The sequence below is a fragment of the Octopus bimaculoides genome, chromosome 8 (assembly GCF_001194135.2).
Source record: "Octopus bimaculoides isolate UCB-OBI-ISO-001 chromosome 8, ASM119413v2, whole genome shotgun sequence".
In the NCBI taxonomy this organism is placed as follows: Eukaryota; Metazoa; Mollusca; class Cephalopoda; order Octopoda; family Octopodidae; genus Octopus; species Octopus bimaculoides.
The window spans coordinates 13,823,580-13,830,949 of NC_068988.1; the positions used below are offsets into that span (position 1 = coordinate 13,823,580).

General features: G+C 37.9%; 1 long non-coding RNA gene across 1 annotated transcript; it reads right to left on the bottom strand.

Annotated features, from left to right (window-relative positions):
- Positions 1-958: 958 nt before the first annotated feature.
- LOC106869491 (uncharacterized) lies at positions 959-7,363 on the bottom strand. The gene is made up of 3 exons (XR_001409404.2): positions 7,226-7,363; positions 6,167-6,269; positions 959-3,044 (listed from the first exon to the last, which is right to left on the bottom strand). It is a non-coding gene; the product is annotated as an uncharacterized LOC106869491 (long non-coding RNA).
- Between the last annotated feature and the right edge of the window lie 7 nt (positions 7,364-7,370).

Genomic DNA, 7,370 nt, shown 5'->3' on the forward strand with positions numbered 1-7,370 from the left:
GAAGATTAATCCCTGTTCACGGCGCAAACGGGAGTCCGGATGGCCCCTGTGCATGGACAATCCAAACACGGACAGGTGTTGTTGCAAGGAGTGGCCGGCAGAACGGAAGTGGCGTGATACCGGGGTGTCATTGCCAACGTTGATGTCTTGGAGGTGTTCCGCGAATCGGTCGGTCAGGCGGCGCCCCGTTTGTCCGATGTACAGAGAATGGCAGAGAGAGCAGGAGAGGCAATAGATGATGTTGGTAGAAGTGCAGGTGAAGGAGTCGGTGATGCGATAGGGTCATACATATATATACATGTATATGCATATATATACACATGTATATATACATATATATATATATATATACATGTATATATACATAGATATACATGTATATATACATATATATACACATGTATATATACATATATATAAACAGAAAATAAACAAACTTGAGAACTTTTTTCTCGTACGATTGATCGCGTATACATTCCCAGTTATCTATCAGTCTCGAAAGCAGTACCATCTTAAGTTCTGCGCATATTCGGCAGTTGTCAAGAGTGCTCCATGGCTCTAGGGACCATAGATACGAGGGGCCTCCGAATAATGGATATGGACTCTATAATAATCATAGTAAATTGGGTTGTCCATGGAATTACAATGCTGCTAAACGAGTTTTGCTTGAAGGTCCTGACAAAGGGAGGTGTAAACTATTCTTCCTCTTCTGATAGCAAACAAACATTGGAGAAAAATACAGAAGGTTTTGAAATGTGATATAATGATATGGTGGTTATTATTATTATTAAGGTAGGTTGGTAGAATCGTTAACGCGCCGGACAAAATGATTAGCATAATCGACTATTCCCCTCCCTGAACTTACTACATTTGTGCCATTATTATTATTATTATTATTATTATTATTATTATTATTATTCCTAGGTTGAGGAAAAAGTTCGTGCGCCGTGTTAAAATAATGATTTTTTATGCAACAATTTATTAAAAAACAACAACTATTCTTCAAGATGAAGGCCATCATTTTCCACGACCTTCTGCCAACGATCTGTAAGCTTTCAGATTTGGTCGGCTTTGAATCGAAAAATTCTTGACAGGCTTCTTCAACTTCATTGAATGACTCAAATCGGCGACCTTTCATAAAATGCTGCATTGATCGGAAGAAACCGCAGTCAGATGGAGCAACGTCTGGACTATAGGCTGGATGCGGCAGAACTTTCACACCACCCAATTCTTCAGTCTTGTTGCTGGTCTTTCTGGCGGTATGCCGCTTTGCATTGTCTTGTTGAAACTAAGCGCGTTTTCGACGAACGCGGTAAGTCACCATTGAACATGACATGAACTGAATGAACAAACACCACAAAAATGTATGAAAAAGCATTAACATGGTGCACGAACTTTTTCCCCAACCTATTATTATTATTATTATTATTATTATTATTATTATTATTATTATTATTATTATTATTATTAATACTGGGAGAGTAATGCATGCCATCAAAATGACACTGGCTTACAAATATACGAAATCCAATATATCCACCATGACTACCTGTTTGACAAGGGTACGTCAGGCACATGCATCACAATCATATGTCCTTGACATGGTGATCTCATATCAGATTAAACAATGCATGAACTTGCAGGTGTGACTCCGTCAGAATTTTCTTCAGGCCAAGTGGCCCATCCTATTTGGGAGTTCCTTGAATAAGGTTTGTTGAAGAATGATAAACAAAACACTTATGTTTCCAGAGGTGAATTATTGAAAATCCAAAGAATTCCTCTCAACACATGGCTATGATGCTCCCCCACTACTCGTGCTCGTGATCAGAGATGCGCATATCGCCAGCCACCAAGGGACATGCTCAATTGGTTATGGTCAAACAACTGACAGCCAAATCTGTGGTATTGAGCAGAATATTTGCTGTAGTCCATCTTTTATACCAAGACAAAATATGTACATGTTAACACTTCCAATCAGTTAAGAGCAGAAACCATGAGAGTCACTGCCTGGTACTGTATAAGGGAATTTGATGCTCCCTCACTACTCCTGCTCATATTTATTATTATTATTATTATTATTATTATTATTATTATTATTATTATTATTATTATTATTATTCCTTTGTAACACAGTGTAGGTAAAAATGTACCGGAGTCTTTAGTCATCTGTCAAGTTACAATAAGATAATACTTTCCTTAGGCACAAAGCCAACAATATTCAGAGAAAAGAGTTAGTTTATATCATCGACCACAGTACTCAGCTGGTACTTTATTTTATTGATCTCAAAGGATGAGTAGCGCTGTTGACTTCGACGGCATTCAAACTGAGAATGTAAAGAGTTGAAACAAATACCGTCGCGTATTTTTTCCGACGCTTTAACGAGTTTGCCAGTTCTCCGCCTTAGCTACCCTTCAAATGGTTTCAAATGATTTAAAATTTTGGCACAGGACCAGCAATTTTTAGGAGATGGCGTAAATTGATGACATCGACCCTGGTACTTATTTAATCGAACCCGAAAAGATGAAATGCAAAGTCGACCTTGGAGGAATTTGAACAACAGCTTTACGTTCTGAGTTCAAATTTCGCCGATGTCAACTTCGTCTTTCAAACTTTCGAGGTCGGTAAAATAAGTGTAATCGACTGACCACCTCGTCCCACTTCCATCAGAAATTTTCAGGCCTAGTGCCTATTGTATAAAGAATTATGAATATTTTATTTATGAGAAAAACGTAAGCATTGAGACATAAGCACATTAAAAGATGTTCATTGCTTGACGCTCCGTGTTGACGGATTGTCGATCAGTGCAATCTCCACAGCCGATGGCTTTGTCCGTTTTATTTTTTTATCAGCATGGATTCGTATGACTGGGTGTAAGAAGAAGTATCCTAAAAATGAACCAACAATGATGCTGATGAAAATCCAGGTATTATAAGACATGGAACATAACATTAGAAACAATCCAGTTCCTGTCTGTAGCATATGTAGACATGTTTGCCATAAACGGGTTTTCATATTCTGCAGGAACACTTTTGCTAAAGGTGTGCTGTGAAATAGAAAATAAAAATAATTCAAAATTATCACTTGTAATAACTACAATTCATCTTTCTATCTGAAACCAACCAAACATCTATCTATCTATCTATCTATCTATCTATCTATCTATCTATCTATCTATCTATCTATCTATCTATTCCTTCTTTCCTTTCTCTCCCCTCTTTCTTTCTCCCTTCCTCCCTCTCTCCCCTTCTTCCTTTCCTTTCTTTCTTCCTTCTTCACTCTCTCCTTTCTTTCTTTCTTTCTTTCTTTCTTTCTTTCTTTCTTTCTTATAGCGACACCTCTGCAAGGCACAACAAGTAAACTGAAAAAAAGAATACAAAAAGAAGCGCAAAAGAAACAGTTGATGTTCCCCAGGACCAGAAAAATGCCCCATTTGTAATCTCTTTGATTTTTGCGCAACAAATAAACATCCCATAAAGCAATTTTTTCCTTTATATCAATGCATCGGGAAGACTCCAGTACAAGTTCGATTACACGAGGAAAATATATTTAAGAAATATAGACCAAAATTAAATACTTTATAACAAACTAGAATTTTAAAAAAAACTGCTTAAGTGGGTGCTCCAGTATGGCCGCAGTCAAATGACTGAAAAAATTCCGATCAAATGAAGAAATTATATCTATTAAGAAATATAGACCAAAACTAAATACTTTATAACAAACTAGAATTTAAAAAAAAAACAATTTAAGGCGGTGCCCCAGCATGGTCGCAGTCAAATGACTGAAAGAAGAAAAAATTCTACTCAGCTAATTAACTAGAAATAACAAAAATAATGAAGGTAAAACAAAAGTTGAGGTAACGGGATTCCCCTGGGATTCGAAACCCTAACTTCAAACTACTGCGAAATTATTCTTTTTCAACACTATTTGCTGATGTCACCCTAGTGCCGTCTTAAGGCACATTGAGCAATTGCATAGGGCTCTCACAGGTCTCGGGGCCTAATTCTGATTTATGTATGTTGTGGCCTACCGTCAGTACGTGAATACTGTAGAGTCCAGAGCACTGATTTGCCAGGGGGCCTATAAAGGTAGAAGTAGGTAAAGAATCTTTTTCGGTCACAAGTGACCATGGGATTGCATCCAGAGAATTCCCCTCCAAGACACAAGTCCGGGCAAGACCAGCAATTTACGGAAGACCAGTAGTCACCCATGTATACTACTCTTCCCTCCCCACGCCACCGATGTTGTCCAAGGGAATGGCAAAGGCCAATACAGCTTGGCACTGGTGACGTCGCAACTCATTTCTACAGATGAGTGAACTGGAGCAACGTGAAATAAAGCGTCTTGCTCAATACCACTATACAGCTCGATCTGCGAAACAAATTCGCTACCTCACGATTGTAAGCCCGATGCTTTAACCAATGAGCCATGTGCCCGGGGGCCTACAATACTACTAAAACAGTCCTGCGTCACCCTAGTATTGACCAACTAAATTTTGCAATTAGATTAAAACCGGATTCTCAACAATAAAAGCAAACAAAACACGACACTATTAAAAACCCTGACAGCAAAACAGTTGACGTCATAAGTGAATTAACCAACCGGAATACTAGACAACCATCAGATTTAAACAAGCAAACAGGACATCTGATAAATAAATGATCTTCACAGATATTCAACTAAACAGAGCACTGGACTGCTATTACAAGACCATTGCACTGCACTGAACCTTGATAAAAAGTGTTTGCTATCATAGATTCAAACCCACTAAAGTTTTGTGAAGCCTATTGGAGAAACAACATTTGAATTGATAAACTTAATGCTTCATTCTGTTTCACACAACTAGTTAGTATTCGGGTACCTTTAGTGGAGGCCATCTTGTTATGAGCATTCAGACCAACTACTTGGTCTGAAAATAAACTTTCTTCGTCAGCCTTTTACTTTTAACTTGTTTTAATCCTGGGATTTGCAGCCTGAAAGAGTTTAGTCGAACAAATGGACTTCAGTACTAACTTGCTTTTAAAGTCTGATATATATACTATCGTCTCTTTTGCCGAATCGCTAAGTTACGGGGACGTAAACAAACTAACTGTGGTTGTCGAGCGGCAGTAGAGGGAGGCAAACACACACACACACACACCATGGTTGCGAGTTCAGTACCACAGCATGGTACCTTGGACAATTGTCTACTACTATGGCCTCGGACCGATCAAAGCCTTGTGAGCAGATTTGGTTGACGGATACTGAAAGAATCCCGTCGTATGTATGTATGTATGTATGTATGTATGTATGTATATATATATATATATATATATATATATATATATATATATATATATATATATATATATATATTTATGTGTGTGTGTGATTCAGTGTCTGTATTCCCACCACCTGTATCGGTGTGTTTACGCCGTCGTTATTTTAGCGGTTCGGCAAAAGAGAACGGCTGGAATAAGTACCAGGCTTCAAAGAAACAAAAAATATATATAAATAAAAAAATATTGGGACTGCACTAGAAGACATTTGCTCAAGGTCGCGCACAGTGTGTCAGAACCCGGAACCATGTGGCTGCAAAGTGAGCTTCTTAACCACACAACCATGCCTGCACTTATATAAATTCTTTCTACTAAAGGCACAAAACCTGAAAATTTTGGAGAGGGAACTGGTCGATTACATCGATTCCAGTGTTTCACTGGTACATAATTTATTGATTCCGAAAGGAAGCAAAGCAAAGTCGACCTCGGTGGAATTTGAACTCAGAACGTGAAGTCGGACGAAATACCGCTAAGCATTTTGTCCGGCGTGCCTACGATTCTATGAGTTCGCCGCCATCTTCGCTTAACCCATTACCTCCCATAATTCTATTAACTGGAATTTTTTAATGAAACTTGGATTTCTAGCATAAAACAGCCTTAGAAACACACTGGAATGATCAAAATAACATTTCAAAATAACATTTTAAATAGAAATAAGCGAGATATTGGGTGAAAAATTAGCAAACCTCATTTGAATATCAGAGAAATATACCTAGTAGATATAACAAAAAGGTTAGATATGTGTAAATATTGACAGATAATTACGAAATTTTAAAGTTTTAAGTGATCTCATATGAGATCACTGGTAGGTAATGGGTTAAATAAATGAATAAAATAAATTTTTCCTTACCATTTTCTTTGTCCACGTTGTTTTTTCGGTAAGTAACGCACGTACTTCAATCCTTCCGAAAGCATTGCAGCTAAAGTTGTCGTAAATAACGCCAGTATTAAACCTGTTGGAATAAATTATTGACTTCAACTTTTGGTACAAGGCTAGCAATTTCGCGGAAATGGGTGAGACAATTACATTGAACCCAATGCTCATGGTACTTATTTTATCGACCCCGAAAGGATGAAAGGCAAAGTGGACCGCGACGGAATTTGAATTCAGAAGTTAAAGCCAGTGATCAAATACCAAGAAGCAGTATATTTAGCGTGCTAGCGATTCAGCTATCTCGTCACCCAAGGACCGCTCACAATATATTATAATGATATCGTTTCTATTATAGGTACAAATCTTGACATTTTGGGGAAGGGTGCTAGTCGCTTACATCGACCCCACTGCTCTATTTGTTTCTATTGTATTGATTCCGAAAAGATGAAAGGAAAAGTCGACTTCTGCGGAATTTGAACTTAGAAAGTGAAGGTCCGGGAGAGTCACCGCTAAGCATTTTGTCCGACATCCTAACGTTCGCTCAAAATACTAAAAATCCTTTCTACTATAGGCACAAAGCCAAAATATGAAGGTGGGGGCAGTCGATTACATCGAATCTGAAAGGATGAAGGGCAAAGTTATTCTCGGTGTAATTTGAACTTAGAATGTAAAGTGAGACGAAATGTAGCTAAGCATTTTGCCCGACATGCTAACGATTCTGCCAGCTCGCTGCCTTAATAATGGTTTCGAATTTTGGCACAAGGCCAGCAAGTTTAGTTGTGTGGCAAGTCGATTACATTGACCACAGTGTTCAAATGGCACTTATTTTATGAACACTGAAAGGATGAAAGGCTCAGTTGACCTCGGCGGAAATTGATCTCAGAGCGTAAAGGCAGACCAAATGCCGCTAAACATTTTCCCGACGCGGCAACGATTCTGCCCAACTTGCCGCTGAACAAAAAGCAAAGACAAAAAATAAAATAAAATGAAAAAAAAAAAAAATAAATAAAAAGAAGTAATGATTTTCAAGCTTACCCAAAATTGTGTCAATGTGCCACCCATAGAACAGAAAATTTCCGGGCGTGGAAAGGGAAAACGTAACCTAAAAATAAAGGCAGGAAAAAAAACAAAACAAAAAAAAACTGAAAACAAAACTAAAAACAAAAACATTTTATTCTGT